General features: G+C 39.6%; 1 protein-coding gene across 6 annotated transcripts in view; it reads right to left on the bottom strand.

Moving 5' to 3' along the window:
* Positions 1 to 19,659, bottom strand: part of USP54 (ubiquitin specific peptidase 54) — a 148,612-nt gene extending 128,953 nt beyond the window's left edge. For 2 of the 6 annotated variants that reach the window (XM_037055918.1, XM_037055911.1), the window contains exon 1: positions 19,588 to 19,654. The gene's annotated coding sequence lies outside the window, so the exon portion shown is untranslated. Of the gene's footprint in view, positions 1 to 19,220; positions 19,339 to 19,587 lie in introns of those variants that run through there. The other 4 variants (XM_037055920.1, XM_037055919.1, XM_037055915.1 and 1 more) reach the window with 3 other exon arrangements.
* Positions 19,660 to 19,765: the final 106 nt, after the last annotated feature.

Below are 19,765 nucleotides of genomic sequence, written 5' to 3' on the forward strand. Positions count from 1 at the left end.
CTAAGTGAAATAAGGCATACACCAAGGACAAACACGCTGTGAATCCATTTATATCAGGTACTTAGAACAGTCAAATTCAGAGATAGACAGTATAATGGTAGTCACCAGCAACTGGGGGAGAAAGGAAAAGGGTGTTGTTTAATGGGTACAGAATTCCAGTTTTGTGAAATGAAAGACTTCTGGAGATTATCAACAACACAAGGGTATTTAATACTACTGAACTGTACATTTAAAACTGGCTAAAGTGGTAAATTTTATTTTGTGTATTTTACCATAATTTAAAATCAGAATAGGTCTTTGCCTAATAAATATAAGATATTAAGTAAGAAAAACTCTAAGTTCAAATTCAGTCTGCTGCTTTTCTCCTCTTTGAAAAAGCAATTCGAACGTTACTGGTGATAATTCTTGAAAAATACTCACGTGCCATAGGAAATAGGCAAATTCATTACTCTGATCAGTTTCATACAAATAAACAACCTAATATATTGAGGGCAGCAAAAGTACTTCTATAAAAGTATAAAGTAAATATCATTACTAAGTTCTTTATTTAGTAATGACTAAAGGGGGAAAAAGACTTATCCTTAATAACACCTAAATATTAAAGATGGTGGCTTGGAAATTAAATAGTTATTATTTGTTATCTCATTTATAAAGTTAGAAATCTGCATTAAATTGTATTAGCCCCATTCCTGAGGCTTATTCATAAGGGTGGAAATGAGAAAACTATAATTAACTAATAAATAATCCTTAAAGGAAGAAATGTGCTTCACTGGGTTGTTGTATGGATTAAACGGGCTATTTCATGCAAAGCCCTGAGCACAGTGATTGGCACATGGAATTGTTCAACAAAACATTCAAGTTCTCCACATACAGTTTTCTCACGTGCCCATATTTCCCCTTGAACCAACATAATCAAAATGAGTTTGGCTGTTTTTAAGATAAACATGAACAGTATTTAAAATAACTATATATAGTTCATAAAGTGATTTTAAATCACCATAATTTAATACTTAACTGTTGAATGAAGGAAAAATAAAACTAAAATCTGAATGCCTATTATATGACAGCTAGTGCGTTAAGAATTAACATCTATTATTTCACTTAATTTGCTCAGGTAGTATATTATATATTATAATCCTAATTTCACAGATAAGGGAACTGAGGTTCAGAAATATTTAATAATTTGCTCAATTTTCCACAGTAGTATAAAATTGATGGGCTGAGATTTGAATTCTGTCCAGCTCCAAAGCTCATACTCTTATCACTAAAACTATCTTAGGCCCTGTGGAAGGTAATTCCTCATTCTTGTGTTCAATTATTCACCCACTGACTCTCATCTAATCAAACAATTCAAAGCTACCCAGCAAACTGTACTGTTAATGATATAACGTATAAAGCAGCCTCTGCCCTCATAGCCTAGAAGGTGTATGTCCGAGGAGAGAGAGGGATGAATGAGCACAAATCAACCACGATACAACTGAGTAAGAGCCCAAGAATAGTAGAATAAGTAGGAAACATGGAGGGTGAATACTAGATTAGGGAAATTTAAAAAATCATTGCAGAAGAATTACCATTTCAGCTAAATTTTTTTTAAATGTGGTTTTACAACTTGATAAAAATTGTAAAAAAAATTATTTTTGTATCTACACAAAAATCTACAGCGAACATTACACTTAATGGTGAAATACTAAATGCGGGCCCTGGCCAGGTAGCTCAATTGATTAGAGTGTTGTCCCCGATACACAAAGGTTACAGGTTCAGTCCTGGTCAAAGCATGTACAAGACTCAACCCCTTCCTCTCTCTCTAAAATCAATCAATAAATAGAAATTTTAAATGAAGAAATACTAAATGGCCCATCACCCAAGGGTAGGGCACAAAGCAAGAATTTCTGTTCTTACTACTCTTATTCAACCACAGTATTAAAAGTTCTGCCCTGGCTGGTGTAGCTCAGTGGATTGAGCGCAGGCCTGCGAACTAAAGGATCACGGTTCGATTCCCAGTTGGGGCACATGCCTGGGTTGAAGGCCAGTTCCCAGCGGGGGATGCATGAGAGGCAACCATACATTGATATTGCTCTCCCTCTCTCCTTCTCTTCCCTTCTAAAGATAAATAAATAAAATCTTAAAAAAAAAAACAAGTTCTAAGCACTGTAATAGGCAAGAAAGAGGAAGAAAAAGCATACGGATTGGAAAGGAAGAAATAAAACTATCTCTACTTGCAAATGATATGCTTGTCTGCATAGAAAATCTCAAGGAATCTACTAAACAAACTTCTAGAAGTAATAATAACAAGTTGCAGGACATAAAATCAACACAAAAAAATCAATCACATTTCTATACACTTAATAATAAACAGAAACCAAAATGTACAACACACTATTATTTACAATCACTCCAAAGAAAATTAAATGCTTAAGTATACAATTATCAAAACATATTTGGGGTCTGTATGCTGCTAATCTTCCAAGCATATTATGAAATGCTGAAAAAATCAAAGATCTAAACAAACAAAGAGGACTGGAAGATTTAGCATGATAAAAATGTCAATTCTCCCAAAATTGATCTGTAGGTTTCATGTAACTCAAGCCCAGCAAGGCTTTTTGTAGACATAGATAAGATTATTTTTACATTCTATGTAAAACTTACATGGAATGGTGCAAATTCTAGAACTGTTAACCCAATCTTGACAAAGAAAAATAAATGGGAGGAATTACTTTACCCAATATTAAAGCTTACTGCATAGTTACAGTTATCAAAACTGTGATAGCAGCCCTGGCTGGTGTAGCTCAGTGGATTGAGCGCGGGCCTGCGAACCACACAATCGCAGGGAACTCACGAGAGGCAACCATACATTGATACTTCTCTCCTTCTCTCCTTCCCTTCCCCTCTAAAAATAAATAAGTAAAATATTTTAAAAAACAGTGTGATAGCAGAGAGACAGACACACCAATTAATAGAACAAAGAATAGAGAATCCAAAATTAAACCCACATTTATATTCTTAAATGATTTTTGACAAAGATGCAAAAGCAATTTGATGGAGAAAGGAAAAGTTTTTCAATACATAATGCTAGAGCATTTGGACATACATAGATAAAAAATTGAATTAAAGTTCAGACTAAGTTGGAGGCATAGGTAGAAGTGCCCTGCTTCCTCACACAACCAAAAGGACGACAACAATTTAAAAACAATAAACAACTAGAACTGCCACAATATCAAACTCCGACAACCAAGCACTTAAAGAAACATTCATCCACACCAGTAGGAGGGGTGGAGATGGGCAGCTAGGTGGGTGGAGAGGACCTGTGGCAAGGTGGTAGATGTATAGGCGAGGAGGAGCTGGCTGACCAGGAAAGTAAAGATTCAAAATAGTAGCTGTAAAATACTGTGGGGGTTGCAAAGGCAGGAGAAACTCCCAGTCTCACAGGAGAATTCGTTAGAGTGGAGCAAGGGAGCAGCATTGCTCCCTCTCTCACCCTTCCCCCTCCCCACTGTACCACATTGCAGCAAAGAGGGTTGTCCCACCCTGGCCAGTACCTAAGGGTCCGCCGCTTACAATGTAATAAGTGCACCAAGACAAAGAAATGTGGACCAAATGAAAAAACAGATCAAAACTCCAGAAAATGGGCTAAGCAATGAGCAGATAGACAACCTGTCTGATGCAGAGTTCAAAACACTGGTAATCAGGCATCCCAGCCATGATGGAGGCATAGGCAGACACACTTTGCTTCCTTACACAACCAAAAGGAGGATAACAACCAATTTAAAAACAAAGAACAACCAGAACTGCCAGAAAAACATTTGCATGGAAGTCTAACAACCAAGGAGTTAAAGAAACATTCATCTAGATGGTAGAGGGACGAAGACAGGTAGCCAAGAGGAGAGGATGCACAGCAAGGCAGCAGCTAGTGGACCACAAGGGTGACCCCACATTCACATGGACAAGCCTGGAGGAACAACAAGGAGTAAGACAGACTGGAAACCCAGGGTTTCAGTGAGGGAAACTAAAGACTCAAAACCCCAGGCTAAAACAAAATCTGCCAAAACAAAAGGGGTTATGGCAGCAGGAGAAACTCCCAGCTTCACAGGAGAGTTCATTGGAGAGACCCATATGGTCCTAAAACACACACCTAGAAATCACACACACACACCTAGAAAGCAGCAACTGAAAGGGCACAATCCGCTCGTGAGAAGTGAGGGAAGTGACAGAAAGTGGGAGAACAGCGGAGCAAGTGGCATTGTGCCCTCTCTGACCCCTCCCTCATAGACAGTACCACAACATAGCAAAGGAGGTTGACCACCCTGGCAAATACCTAAGGCTCCACCCCTTACCATGACAGGTGTGCTGAGACAAAGAAATATGGACCAAATGAAAGAACAGATCAAAACTCCAGAAAAAGAGCTAAGTGATGAGGAGAGAGCCAACCTGTCTGATGCAGAGTTCAAAACACTGGTAATCAGGATGCTCACAGAACTTCATTGAGCTCAGTCGCAAAATGAAGGAAGAAATGAAGGCACACAGAGTGAATAAAGCAAAATATACAGGGAACCAACAGTGATGGGAAGGAAACTGAGACTCAAATCAATGATTAGGAACAAAAGGAAGAAATAAGCATCCAACTGGAACAGAATGAAGAAACAAGAATTTTTAAAAATGAGGAGAGGCTTAGGACCCTCTGGGACAACTTCAAACATTCCAACACCTGAATCATGGGAGTGCCTGAAGAAGAGGAGGAAGAGCAAGATATTGAAAACTTACTTGAACAAATAATGAAGGAAAACTTCCCCAATCTGGCAAAGGAAATAGACTTCCAGGAAGTCTAGGAAGCTCAGAGAGTCCCAAAGAAGTTGGACCCAAAAAAGCACACACCAAGGCACATCATAATTAAGTTACCCAAGATTAAAGAGAAGGAGAGAATCTTAAAAGCAGCAAGAGGAAAGGAGAGGATTACCTACAAAGGAGTTCCCATAAGGCTGTCAGCTGATTTCTCAAAAGAAGCCTTGTAGGCAAGAAGGAGCTGGAAAGAAGAATTCAAAGTCATAAAAGGCAAGGACCTGCATCCAAGATTATTCAGCAAAGCTATCATTTAGAATGGAAGGACAGATAAAGTGCTTCCCAGATAAAGTCAAGTTAAAAGAGTTCATCATCACCCAGCCCTTATCATATGAAATGTTAAAGGGACTTGTCTAAGAAAAAGAAGGTGATCAAAAATATGAGCAGTAAAATGACAAAACCAACTCACAACTATCAAAAACTGAACCTAAAAAACAAAAACAGAAACTAAGCAAACAACTAGAACAGGAACAGAATCACAGAAATGGAGATCACATGGAGGATTATTGGTGGGGAGGAGGAGAATAAGGGAAAATGGTACAGGGAATAAGAAGTATAAATGGTAGGCATAAAATAGACAGTGGGGAGGGTGGTTAAGAATTGTATAGGAAATGGAGAAGCCAAAGAACTTACATGTACAACTCATGGACATGAACTGAGGTGGGTGGCAGGAATACTGAAGGGTAGGGGAGATGCAGGGCAGTGAGGGCATAAAGGGGAAAAAATTGAGACAACTGTAACAGCACAATCAATACAATATGCTTTAAAAGGTAAAAAATAATTGAACTCAATTTATTTTCTTTCAAGTTGTTTTTATTTCTTTTCTGAAGTCAACTTAAACTTCACACCTCAAACAAAAATAAAATTGAAATGATCACAGACTTTATATGTAAGATATAAAACTTTCAGAAAATCTTTGGGATCTAGAGTTAAACAAAGAGCTCTTAGACTTGATACCCAAAGCATGATTCATAAAAAAAACTGATAAATTATATCTCATCAATATTAAAAACTTTTCTTCTATGAAAGCCCAAGTGAAAGGATGAAAAGACAAGCTACAGACTGGAAAAAATAAATATTAAAAGTATCCAAACCATATATTCAACAAAAGGACTAGTACCTAGAATATATAAAGATCTCTCAACAGTAAAAAAATCAAACAATCCAACTTGAAAATACACATAAGACATGAAGAGACCTTTTACCAAATAGGATTTACAAATAGCAAATAAGCACATAAAGATGTTCAATGTCATCAGCCAGTAGGGAAATCCAAACCGCAACGCACTATCACCACACGTCTAGGGGAACAGCCAACATACAAAGTAGTGACGATGCCAAAGGAGGGTGAGGGATACCAAGAAACTGGATCACTGATATGTTGCTGATGGCAATGCAAAATGTTCTGTCATTCTGGAAAATAGTTTGACAGTTTCTTAAAAAACTAAACATACAACTCCTAAACATGTATCCTAGAGAAATGAAAATGAATATTCATATAAAACTTGTACATGAATGTTCATAATAGCTATATTTGTAACAGCCAAAAACTGAAATCAGCAAAGATGTCTTTCAACAGATGAGTGTTTAACAAATGGTGGTATATCATTATCACAGAGTAGTACTCCGAAATAAAAGAAACAAACTACCCATACATGCAGAAACTTGCATAAATCTCCAAGAAATGATACTGAATGAAAAAAGCAACACCAAAAGGTTACATGCTGTGTGATTCCATTTACATAACATTTTTGAAGAGATAAAGTTTTAGAGAGAGAGGACAGATTAGTGGTTGCCAGGGATGGGGTATCCATGGAGCAATACTCGAGACCCTTGTGGTTTGAGAAATGTTCAGTATCTTCACTGTAGTAATGGATACATGAACCTATACATGTAAAAAAAGTCATATAGAACACACACACCCTGAATATTAGTAAAACTGGGGAAATGTGAATAAGATCAGTGGTATGCTTCAATGTCAATACCCTGGTTGTAATATTACACTGCAGTTTTGCAAAATGTTACCATTTGGGGGAAACTGGGCAAAATACACAAGGGATCTCTCTATATTACTTCTTACAACTACATATAAATCTACAATTCACTCAACACAAATTTTAATTAAAAAATTACAATGCCCTAACAGGTGTGGCTCAGTAACTTGGGTATTGTCCTGCAAACCAAAAGGTCTCTGATTCCATTCCCATTCAGGGTACACACCTGGACAGCAGGTTTGGTCTCCAGCCAGGGACTTGTGGGAGGTGACCCATCCATGTTTCTCCTGTACATTAATGTTTCCCTCCCTCTCCTTCTCCCTTCCCTCCCCTCTCTCTAAAAATAAATAAAATCTTTAGAAAATATATCCAGGCCCTGGCATAGAGAAGGCAACCAATCAATATTACTCTCTCACATCGATGTTTCTCTCTCTCAAGTCAGTACACATATCATTAGGTGAGGATTAAAGAAATAAAAATAAATAAATAACATCTTATTTATTTTTTAAAAATATATACACAAGATCTGTCCAGAAAGTATCCATCCAAGTAATATGAAAAAGAGAGACATTTATTGAAGATATAAGCTATGAGAAGCATTGTACACAAGACAATGGCAGATCTGTTCCCTCCAAAGCAGTCACCTTGGGACCTCACACAGTTCCCCCCGTCATCATCAGCTGCCCTATCATATTTTCCTGAATCTCATCCACAGTCTGAAATCTCTTCCCTTTCAAAGGTGATTTTAGTGTTGGGAAAAGCCAGAAGTTGAAGAGGGTGACAAATCTGACCTATAAGGGGGCTGAGTCACCTGAGTGACATGTTCTGCAAAAAAAATGCACAAGACATGATACATGAGCGGGTATGTTGTTTTAATGAAGCTGCTAATCACCAGTTGCCCACAGCTGCAGCCTTCTGAATCATCCAAATTTTTTCTACAGAGGAATGTTCAAGCTTAACGCAAAATTTGGTATCTGTTGCTTTGCTCACTTAGTAATTTTGAATGCAATGGCCACACAGTAGACATGCTCACTCAATGACGTCTACCACCCCTGCTGACTAGTACAGTGAAGTCATCATTGTTCACACATATACATTCCACTCTCCTTGGCTGCCAGGTTACATCGATGTCACGCAAGCAGTTCTTGTTATATTAACAATGCTTGGGCTTTTTCTGGACAGACCATATGCATGAGTATGTGTGTGTGTGTGTGTATACACACACATACATACATACATACATACACATACACATATATAAGCCCTGAGGCCCTGGCCAGGTGCTCAGTTGTTCAGAACATAGTCCCAATACATCAAGGTTGTGGGTTTGATCTCAGGTCAGGGTACATAGAAGAATCAACCAATGCCATGCAAATAGAATAGCTCAACAGGATCCTACTGCACCTGGAGAAAGAGCTGGCCCAGACCTGGGCAGAGGGGGCAGGCCCAGAAGTACGAGGCTCTGCTGAAAATCAAGGTCAAGGTGGAGTCTGAATCGCCATCTACCACTGCCTTCTTGCCGATGCCCTGGACAAGAGCCACCACCTGCAGGACTGTGGACAACAAAGTGGTGTCTGAGATCAATGACACCAAAGTTCTGAGTTAAAGTCAGTAGAAGTAGGGTATTCCTTGAGGGGTGGGAGGCCAATAAAAAGGTCAGAGATCACTGAATAAAAATTTTTTAAAAAGCAACATCAACCAATAAATGCACAACTAAGTGGAACAACATATCAACATTTCTCTCTTTCTCCCCCTTCCTCTCCCTCAAATCAATAATAAAAAATGTGAATATAAGTAACTTGCCTATGATCACAAAGAGACTTAGCTGACATTCAAACCTAAGTCTTGACACTTAGCTCTATGCCTTCACCCAGTATAGTTACAAGTAATTTTAAGAATTACTTCCAAAGTACTAAACAACAGCAATTTAAAAAGTAGTTACTAATACTAGGAAAAACAAAATTTGTGTAAGAAACGAAATGTATTAATTACTACATGACTTAGTTATGAAGAATACTTACAAAATCATGTACAATGAAATACAGAGATATTAGTTTTCTATGCTGTCGTAACAAACTACCACAAATGTAGTGGTTTAAAACAACACAAATTTTTTACCTTACACTTCCATAGGTTAGAAGTCCCATACACTCTCATGGACTAAAATCGTGGGGCTGGTAATATTAATGAACAGAAAGAGTTCATCCATGCAGCCCCAACAGAGCCAAACACTAAACATTGCGAATTGCAGTGGAGAAACTTTGGCTATTTTATTATGCAGAGTGCCACCCAGGAGAACTGGGAATCTAATGCTCAAAAGCCTGAACTTCCCCGAGGTCCGATAGGCTACAGATTATATAGGGCAAAATCGCAAGATACTGTGGGTTAGGGGGTTCTGGTTGTGCTGGGAGCCGATTGGTTGGAGTGAGGTAAAGGTAATAAAACATTTCTTCAGGTCTTAAGAACAGTGCAGAGGCCTTTTCAGGTGTCCCAATGACTGGTCTCATAAGAAAGGAGCCTGAGGGTTGTTCCACTTTGGGGCTCAGGAGCTGAAACACAACTCGGGTCAAGACGTCATCTTTAGCCTGCCAGAGGCCCAGACCTTGTGATCATTAGTCAGGTAGGTCTGGACTATTGCCTTCTGCTGCCTCAGGGGTTGCTGATTATCAGGGGAAAAGGCTAGGTCTCTGAAGAAAATACCATTCTTGAGTGTATATACAGAGAGAGGGATGACTTCTAGAGCTAGGATTTAAAGCTAAATTTAATCAACATCATAAGGACCCTCACTTTCAGTACGGTGTTCTCTTCTGGAGGCTCCATGGGAGAATCTGTTTCCTTGCCTTTTTCAGATGCTAAAGGGCACCTGCCTGCCTCTGGTCATAGCGCTTTTTCCAACTTACTCGAAACCAGCAACAGACTGCATCCTTCTCAAATAACTTGTCTTCTGCCTCCCTTTTCCACTTTCAACAAGCTTTTTAATTACATTGAACCCATCTGGATAATCTGGGATAATCTCCCTGTTTTAAAATCATCTGATTAGCAACCTAAATTCCATATGTAACTTTAATTCCCTTTGCCCTATAAGGGAATAAATACACAGATTCCAAGGACTAAAAGGTGGATATATGGGGTCGAGGGATAGGGAGCAGGCAGGGAGGTGAGTGGGACACATTATTCTGCTTACCACAACTGATTTAACCAAAAAATTGTATTATACATACATTGGAAGAGAAAAATGTGTGTGTTTGAGTAGAAGGAGGAAGTATAGGAAATAACAGTTAGAGCATATCATTTAGAAACATATGTGAAGGTAAATACCCCCGTGCCCCCCACTAAACACCAACACTGAAAAATGGTCTGAAAAACAAGAATCAGAGGTATATGAAGAAGAGTAGGGCAAAAGAATAATGTTTTTCTTTATAAGCTTTAAAATACTATTTTACTTTTGAACAATGTACATGCATTACTATGACTTATTTTTAGATTTTAATGGCTTCTAATTTACATGGCTTTATCTCAGAGGTTGGTACAAACAAATTAGCTGCATAATGTTAGGCCAGATTCCCTTAGGGTGCTACTCAGCAACAACTGAGCAAAGCACTTTGAGGAAACTATTAAAAAAAGAGAACAATTTATACCAGTAACTGTGGAATTTGTCCTGACGAGGGACACTTACAGCTTTCAGCACTCTGAGTAAGAAACCTGAAGTTCCCAACCAGTTTCCTAGAAAATATCTGTGACCTAAAGAGGAAGGTGGCTAGCTGTCATTTTTGAGAACCAGAGTCTGAACAAGATTCATGCCACAAGGTCAAAGAGTTGGTTCATCTTGATCGATGCCACCAGTTCCAGGAGAAAAATGTCATGGGAAAAGTCAGAAAAACAGGAAAGATTTTGACATGTTTAGTGAATAGAAAGTAGTTTACACTGAATAAAAGGATAAGATAGTAGAAACATAACCAGAAATAAAGCTAGAATCACAAGTCAGCCTTTGATGGTTAATAGAACACTCAAAACTGTTGAACAGGAAAGCAACAAAGAGCAAAGCATACTTTTTAACTAAATTTTCAAAAGTGGCTGGTATTCAGTGAAGAGGAAGGAGAGTATTATCAGAGCCAATGCATAACCAGGACTATGGTGGGACACCCGAAGCTCCCAGGTACAAAATTTAAGGTAGCACTCACTTTCAGGGTCAGTCAAGTGACCTTTCACTTGCACAACCCTTAGAGTAAGTGCCTATTTAAATTTTGCACTTGCACAACCTTAGTATCCTTAATTTGTGGGCTAAGCACCTCATTCGTCTTACCTATATAACCAAAAAGTGGAAACAACTCAAATGTCTATCCGCTGATGAATGGATAAATAAAATGTGTCATATGCATAAAATGGAATACAAACCTTTTTTCAGCCATATCTAAAACATGGATAAACCTTGAAAATATTATAAGAAGTGAAAAAACACAGTCATAAAAGACCAAATATTGATATTTTATGATTCAATTGATATGAAGTGTTAATATGAAGTGTTTCGTTTTCACCGGGGGCCACATCAGCCTTGTGGTTGCTTTCAAAGGGCCTAGTGTAATTTCAGGACTGTATAAATGTAACTGCTCCGTAACAGTTAAGCGAGAGCTTAGCACTGACGCCGGGCAGAAACAAGGTGCCAGGCCAGATAAAACAAGGTAAGGGCTGGATTTGGCCAGTGGGCCTTGTGTTTGCCACCTGTGCTGCAGAATCAGAAATAAAAGAGTGGTTGCCAAGGGCAACAGGAATGGAAAGTGACTCTTAATGGATATATGATTTCCTTCGGGGAGATAAAAATGTAATAAAATTGACTGTAGAGACAGTTGTACAACTCTGTAAACATACTAAAAACTTTTTAATTGTACACTTGTATGTGTGAATTGTACGGTACATGAATTATATCTCAATAAAACTGTTATTTTAAAAAACATGTGCTTAGTAACTATCTACTGAAAGAATAAAAAGAATGAAAATCACTGTGAAATAAGAACTTCAAATCAAATTTAAAGAGAAAGTTATTATTTCTTTTCATGACTTTTTAAAGGAGAATTAGAAAAAGACAACTCAAATTCAGATGTCTATACTTTGCCCAATTAAAAGCACGGCCAGAGACTGGTTCACACAAATTTCCTCCTGAAAATAACTTGCTGTGTAGGAAACGGTAGTTTAAACATCAGTTGATGGACAAAGCGTGAGTTATATAAATGTGTATTCTCAGTAACAGTAAATACCCTTAAAACTCTGAGGTGTCTAAAACTTACCTTTGTAATTACAAAATTTGTTATTTTAATTCTGTGAAATAATGATAAGTTTCCTTAGACCAAGTGGGCTCCCGGAGGATGAAATCCCAAGATTAAAATGATATTGCCTCTCTCCTGGGCTCCTCAGTACTCAAACACATGCTGAAATTCTCAGTTGTTCACAAACACCATTCTGGTCTTAAATGACCACAGTTTAAGATAAATAAGGGGCTAAAAGAAATGGCAAAAGAGGATCAAGGAACTTATTTTCTTCTGGTACCACAGACCTTTGAGTAGGGTCAACACCCAAAATGGGAAGCACTGTCACAGGGGATGGGTCTTCACTGAGAACCAGGAACTGAGCCCAAGTCAGAATCGAGACAGGAACCCAAAGAGAGTTCTGTTTTTTTTCTTTCTTTCTGTTTTCACAGGGAATGAATTTTTCTACAAACCTGACTATGAAATTACTGCATTATCTAAAATTTATTTATTCAGAAAATTTTTAGGAGAAAATTATTTTTTTCTTCTAGGAACTGCAAATAAGTCACTGACTTCCTACCAACTTTATATTGAAAACCTTTTACAACTCAGAAAAACTTCAGGAAAAATGAACTAACAAAATATTTTGCATGAGTCCAGTGACAGTCTTATCCTCAGCTTCTGTTTTAATCTAAAAACTCAAATGCTATTTGAAAAATGTGCTTTATAGAACACATTTCTTCAACATGGTACAGGAAGGTACTGCTAACACAAAGTGCTAAAATACTGCAATGTGAATTTCAGAAAAGTTCATTTGTTACATTCCAACAATGATGGAGCTATACATCTATCTGCAAAAAACTAAGTAATGAACATAATAACTTTTTCTTAAGTTAATGAATGTAATAGCTTTTTCTTTAAAAAAAAAACACTTGTGTATAAAGAGCATTTATATAGCCAAACAGAAGAAGAAAAACTCTTAAAGAATAACAGAAAATTAAAAACATTTTTACATACTCGTCCATATAAATATCCATGTATGTGTCTGGAAGAAATCATCAATAAAGAGAGGAAAAAAGAGAGGGGGAAAGAGGGATGGGCAGGGGACAGAGGGAGAAAAGCAGAAAGGGACAGAGAGAGAGACAGGAAGGAGAAAGAAGCTCACAAACTTATTCTATGGCACTGTCCACCCCTCCCCCCAAAATAGAACTTGGATAACCTTTTCTATAGATGAATTCTCTGGGGGGAAAAGACTAAAAAGTGGACCTCAAAATAAATTCTACTTTTCAACTAATTCTCATTAGGCATTAAAAAATATGTACAGGACATCCAGTCAAGGTGGCGACATAGGCAGACACAGCTCGCCTCTGCACAACCACATCAAAATTCCAACTAAAAGAAAACAACCATCACTCAGGAACATCAGAAATCAAGGTGAATGAAAATCTGACTACTTCTAAATTGAAGACACTGCATCCATCCAGACTGGTAAGATGCAGAATGGGCTGGCCCCACACCCACATGGATAGAAATTTGGAAGGGATATCTGGGGAGCAAGAAGTCCCAGACCCACACCAGGCCCCCCAGCCCAGTATTCCAGTGCCAGAAAGATAAGCCTCCACAACATCTGGCTGCAAAAACCAGGGGGGATTACGTCTGTGGAGGAGGCTGATGGAGCCCTAAGTAGTTCTTCTTGGGGAACCCACACGTGGACTTACCTACTCAGACTCCTCCCTCTCAGCTCCAGCACTGGGGTGGCAGACTGAAGGGCACCAGTGGTACACAGGGAGAGACTGAAGTGTCTAGAATCAGGATGAGCGGAGGCCATTGTCCCTTTGCTGAGCCCTCCACACACACAGAGCCGGTAAGCTGGTGGCATATCTGAGACTCAATTGACCTGGCTAACACTGTGTAATCCACCTTGAAGATCCATAGACACTCTACCCAACGCAGCTTACTGGCCCACCCAGGCTGCTTTTCCATAAAAATGGCTGGTCTTGGCTCCTAAATCCTATCAAACAAGCAACAGTTGCCCTCGGTGAGCCCTACAGTGGCAGCTACATTAGAGTCATAGCTGGGCTTCACTTGGGAATCTCCAAGTTCAGTACAAGTAGCAACCATCTCAGATTGCTTTACAACTCAGGCAGGGTGCCCCAAGCAAAAGACAGGTGGGGGCTGACCTTACCTGCACCACCCAGGAATCAGTGGATAGTCACAGACCACATTGGAGCCCCACCACCCTGTCCCCGCACAGCTGATCCTCCACAGAGGTGGAGGTTGGGGGCCTGTGGTCACAGCCAGTCCTTGAAGCTGACTGGCCTAGGTAAAACGCCTCCTACTGATCTGCAAATAGCAACCAAGGCTCAACTACAACAGTAGGTTGTACTTAGCCCACATGAAGGGCGTACCTCAAGTACCCAACTTTGGTGATAGGGGAGACTATGCCACTGGACCCCACAGGGCACCTAAATTAAGCCACACTACCAAGACACAGAGTCACACACCTCTACCTAATACATAGAAACAAACACAGGGAGGCTGCCAAAACAAGGAGACAAAGAAACATGGTCCAAATGAAAGAACAGATCAAAACTCCAGAAAAAGAGCTAAATGAAATGGAAATAAGCACTCTATCACATGCAGAGTTCAAAACACCAGTGTTTCGAACTCTGGTGAGGACCTCAAGGAACTTGGTTGAGGACCTCCACAGTATTAAAAAGATCCAGTCAGAAATTAAGGATTCACTAATTGAAACAAAGAACAATTTATAGGGAAACAATAGCAGAGTGAATACAGCTGAGAATCAAATAAATGATTTGGAAAACAAGGAAGCAAGAAACAACCAATCAGTACAACAAGAAGAAAAAAAGAATCCAAAAAAATGAGGAAAGTGTAAGCAGCCTCTGGGACAACTTCAAGAGGTCCCACAGTCATATTATAGGGGTGCCAGAAGGAGAAGAGAAAGAGCAAGAAATTGGAAATTCATATGAAAGAATAATGGAAGAAAACTGCCCTAATTTGGTGAAGGAAATAGACATGCAAGTCCAGGAAGCAGAGTCCCGAACAGGATAGATGCAAAGAGGCCCACTCCAAGGCACATCGTAATTAAAATGTCAAAGGTTAAAGGTATAGAGAGAATCTTAAAAGCAGCAAGAGAAAAGTGGTTACCTACAGGAGAGTTCCCATAAGCCTCTGAGCCGATTTTTCAAAAGAAACTTTGCAGGCTGGAAGGGATTGGCAAGAAATATTCAAAGTCATGAAAAGCAGAGACCTACAACCAAGATTGCTCTACCCAGCAAAGCTGTCATTTAGAATTGAAGGGCAGATAAACAGTGTCCCAGACAAGAAAAAACTAAAGAAGTTCATCATCACCAAACCATTATTAAAAGAAATGTTAAAGGGTCTTATTTAAGAAAAAGATCAAAACTATGAATAATAAAACAGCAATACATACATATATATCAACAATTGAATCTAAAAAACAAACTAAGTAATAAGAAGAACAGAGACAGAATCATGGATATGGAAAGCATTTTGATGGGTGCCAGGTGGGAGCTGGGTGTAGGGGAATGGTGGAGAGGTGAGGGGATTAAGAAGTACAAATAGGTAGTTACAGAATAGCCATGGGGATGTAAAGTATAGTATAGGAAAGGGAGTAGCCAAAGAATTTATACACATGACCCATGGGCATTAACGATGGTATGGGGATTGCCTGAGAGAGTGCGGGGTGCAGGGTGGAGGTGGGCAAAGGGGAAAAATTGGGATAACTGTAATAGCATAATCATAAAATATAATCTAAAAAACTGCAGTGTAAAAAAATGACTTCATCCTTTTAAGTCTGTAATAACATTTGCAGTATATATGAATACAAATAACCATTTCCACTGTTAAAATGATCATTTTCTGGAAGCTTACAAATATAACAATTGCTTGTTATAATCATTTTCCCAAGCACCGCTCCCTGTACAATTATATACAACATGAATATGGTAATTTACTCAATTCAAACTTCATATTTAGCATCATGCTAATATTCAAATTCATTCCCCATATAGAGTGTAAATATTTGAGAGAGAAAAATCTACAAACAAAGACACAGATTAAAATCTGGTCTTCTGGCCAATTTTACCTTCAATCTCTGCCCTCCTCCCCCCATCTCCAGGCTCCCTCCCTGCAAAAGAAAGGAATCTTGGCTTTAGGCTTTTCCAATTACATATATTTCTAACTCTAATTCCTAATCTGCCATTTACTAGCTCTGTGATCTTTGGCAACTTCCTTAATTTTTTATCTTCAGTTTTCTTATGTTTGAAATTGAAGTATTAGTGCCCTGGCTGGTGTAGCTCAGTGGATTGAGCGTGGGCCTGCGAACCACACAATTGGGGTTCCATTCCCCGATTAGGGCACATGCCTGGGTTTTGGGCCAGTTCCCAGCGGGGGACTAACGAGGGGCAACCATGCATTGATGTTTCTCTCCTTCTTTCCTTCCTTTCCTCTCTAAAGATAAATAAATAAAATCTTTTTAAAAGAGTGCTGTGAAGATAAAATGAGATAAAGTGCCTGGCATATTAATAATCACCCAACAGCCCTGGCTGGTGTGGCTCAGCGGATTGAGCGCAAGCCTGCAAACCACACGATTGAGGTTCGATTCCCAGTCACGGCACATGCCTGGGTTGCAGGCCAGTTCCCAGCAGGGGACTCACGAGAGGCAACCATACATTGATATTTCTCTCCTTCTCTCTTTCCCTTCCTCTCTAAAGATAAATAAATAAAATCTTTTTTAAAAATGCAAAAAAATAATCACCCAACATTAGCTATTATGCCTATTTTTATTATTAAGAATGCTCAGTTCTGGCTGGTGTGGATCAGTGGAAGACTGCCGGACTGCAAACCAAAAGGTCACCAGTTCAATTCCCAGTCAGGGCACATGCCAGACTGCAGGCCAGGTCCCCAGCTTGGGGATGTTTCTCTCACAAATAGATGTCTCTCTCCCTCTCTTTCTCCCTCCCTTCCTCTCTCCCCTAAAAAAAAAAAAGTTGAGTGATATATATTTTAAAAGAGTGCTTAGAAAGACTATTAGCCCTGACTGGTGTGGCTCAGTGGATTAAGCACTGGCCTGCCAACCAAAGGGTTGCCAGTTCGATTTCCAGTCAGGGTACATGCTTGTGTTGTAAGCCAAGTCCCTGGATGGAGGCATGCGAGAGGCAACTGATCAGTATGTCTCATACACCAATGTTTCTCTCCCTCTCTTTCTCCCTCTACCCTCTCTAAAAACAAATAAATAGAACATTTTTAAAATGAATAAATCAGCCCTGGCTGGTGTGGCTCAGTGGACTGAATGCCAGCCTGTGAACCAAAAGGTTGACCACTGGATTCCCAGTCAGGGCACATGCCAGAATTGCAGGCCAGGTCCCTGGTTCCAGACGTGCAAGAGGCAACTGATGGATGTTTCCCTCACATATTGATGTTTCTCTTCCTCTCCTTCTCCCTTCCTTCCCCTCTCTTTAAAAACAAATAAATAAATTTTCAAAAGATGATTAAATTATTAACTGACCTGTGAATTTTCTTAAGTTTCCATTCTTTCATCTCTTCAGTGAAATGTAATATATTTTACTGATGCAGCATACAGTTTAGAATCTGCTTAATGTTTTGTAATGTTTTTAATTTTTTCTTTCTTTTTAGTCTAGTCAACTACTATGTAAACTCCTCAGGGCCAGAACCTGAGTCTGTGCTCAAACTGTAATTATTTGTTTCTCTATCACTCTTCCTTCCTAGGCTCTGAGCAATTTCAAGGCAGAGAGCCAAGACTTACTTGTATTTCTACCCTGAAGGCTTAGTAATCAGACACAAAATAAGTCTCAATAAATGTTTGTGGAATGGATAGATGAATTAATCTTTTTTCCCTCACGTAATGCCTTACACACAGTACTCTACACATAATAAGAACCAGTAAAGCTTGTTAATGGACTCATGCAGAAATGTTTTGGATCCAACCACATAAGCTTTCTTTTGCCTCAGAAAAGCATTTTAAAGTTTGGCTATTAACATTATAAATTAAAAGTTTTAGTCTAATACATGCCAAATAAATAAGTTCAATGACTAACCACATCAAGGCTAGCTCTAGAAGTATTTAAAAGTCATTATTCTAATTAATGAATTTTTGAACCTCAACATGGAATAAATCCAGTTACATAATCAAAAAAGGTTATCCCTTGCAAGCTTATACCTACAAAAGATAGTGAGCAAAATTATCAGAAAGCTGTATCTGTACATTGAAATCATTTTTATGGTTTCATTAAATTTAATTGTTTGCACTAAAAATAAGAATTAACAAGAAAAGTAATGCAAACCTCTCTCCAGAAAACAGTCCTTGAGACTCAGTTTTGCCCTCTTGATGATTTTAACTCCTGGGAGACTCCTTTTACTTCAGATTGACCGTATTCAAAATATATGCGATCTCCTAAAATAAAACCTAATCCACAGGCACACTTAGGGAACACTAGGTTTTATATTCAAGGAACTAAAACTATCCCTAGTGTTCAGCCTGGTTCTGCAGCAATAAAAACACTTTTCTTAGTTTTTCAATTACATTCGTGGAAGGTTTAAGTGTCGTAATGCACATTCTTTCACTGTACCAACTAAACTGACTTTACACTGCATGTATAATTCAATAAATACACGGTAAAGGAATTCTACACTTGAATGAATCTGGGAAGAAACGTGATCTTAGCACACACCCCCTTCTTCCAACTCAGTACGCTCTAGAGGAAGAACATCTGAGTTTTTTGGGTTTTTGTCAAAAATTTCTCTCGGGCTCCCACCCCACACTTTATTTTAGAGCAGCAATCATTCATTACCCCACTCACAGTCTCTCCACCGACTAATACTAGCTCACCAGGAACCTCCTTTCACATCTCAAGAGTCCACGGTGGATTTCTGTGAAAGGGGCGGGAGATGGTGAAGGTCCGGGACGCCACCATTCCCGCCAAGCCATTTAGGACTCAGGTCCTGACGCGGTTCAAATCTGCGAACAGCCTCAGGCGGGCTCCCGGGACCTGCGACGGTCCCCCCCACACACACACACACACACAACACACACCATCCCCACCAGTGCAAAGCAAACCGGGCCCAACCTCTGTGCTCCCATTCAACATACCCTCCTCCCAGCTGTACCCCATTTCTTCCCACTTATTCCTCAATGTAGTCGGGTCCTTTTATCCAGTTCAGAGACCCTGTAATCCTACTATTCCCACCACAGTCAAGCTGCCACACTCAGGTCCCTGGTCCTTGAACCCTACACCCCGGTCCCTCCCCCTGGACCTCCCAGCAGATCCACCCCTCCCTGCGTGTCCTAGTGCAGACAGGCGCCCTGTCCCTGTTACCACTGAACCCGGGTCCTTCCCGAAACGTCACACTCGGGCCCATTCCGCCCGCGACCCTGCCATCCCCACCCCCACCCCCCAGGTACTACCCTCTGCACCCCATTACCTCCAGCCCCGCCCCCCTGAGGGTGTAGCACTCACCCCTCCTGCCGCCGCATTCTTAACCGCCGCGGCTGCTATAGCTACAGGGAGCCAAGGCAACCAGCTCTCGCGACACTTTGCTCTGCTACAACGAGAACAGCCAACACGAACCTCTCGCAAGAAAGTAAATGAGTCAGGACCAAGGCTGCTAAGTATGTCTCGCGATAGTTATTGTAAA

This window comes from Sturnira hondurensis, unplaced genomic scaffold (assembly GCF_014824575.4).
Source record: "Sturnira hondurensis isolate 20B ecotype Veracruz unplaced genomic scaffold, ASM1482457v3 Scaffold0008761, whole genome shotgun sequence".
In the NCBI taxonomy this organism is placed as follows: Eukaryota; Metazoa; Chordata; class Mammalia; order Chiroptera; family Phyllostomidae; genus Sturnira; species Sturnira hondurensis.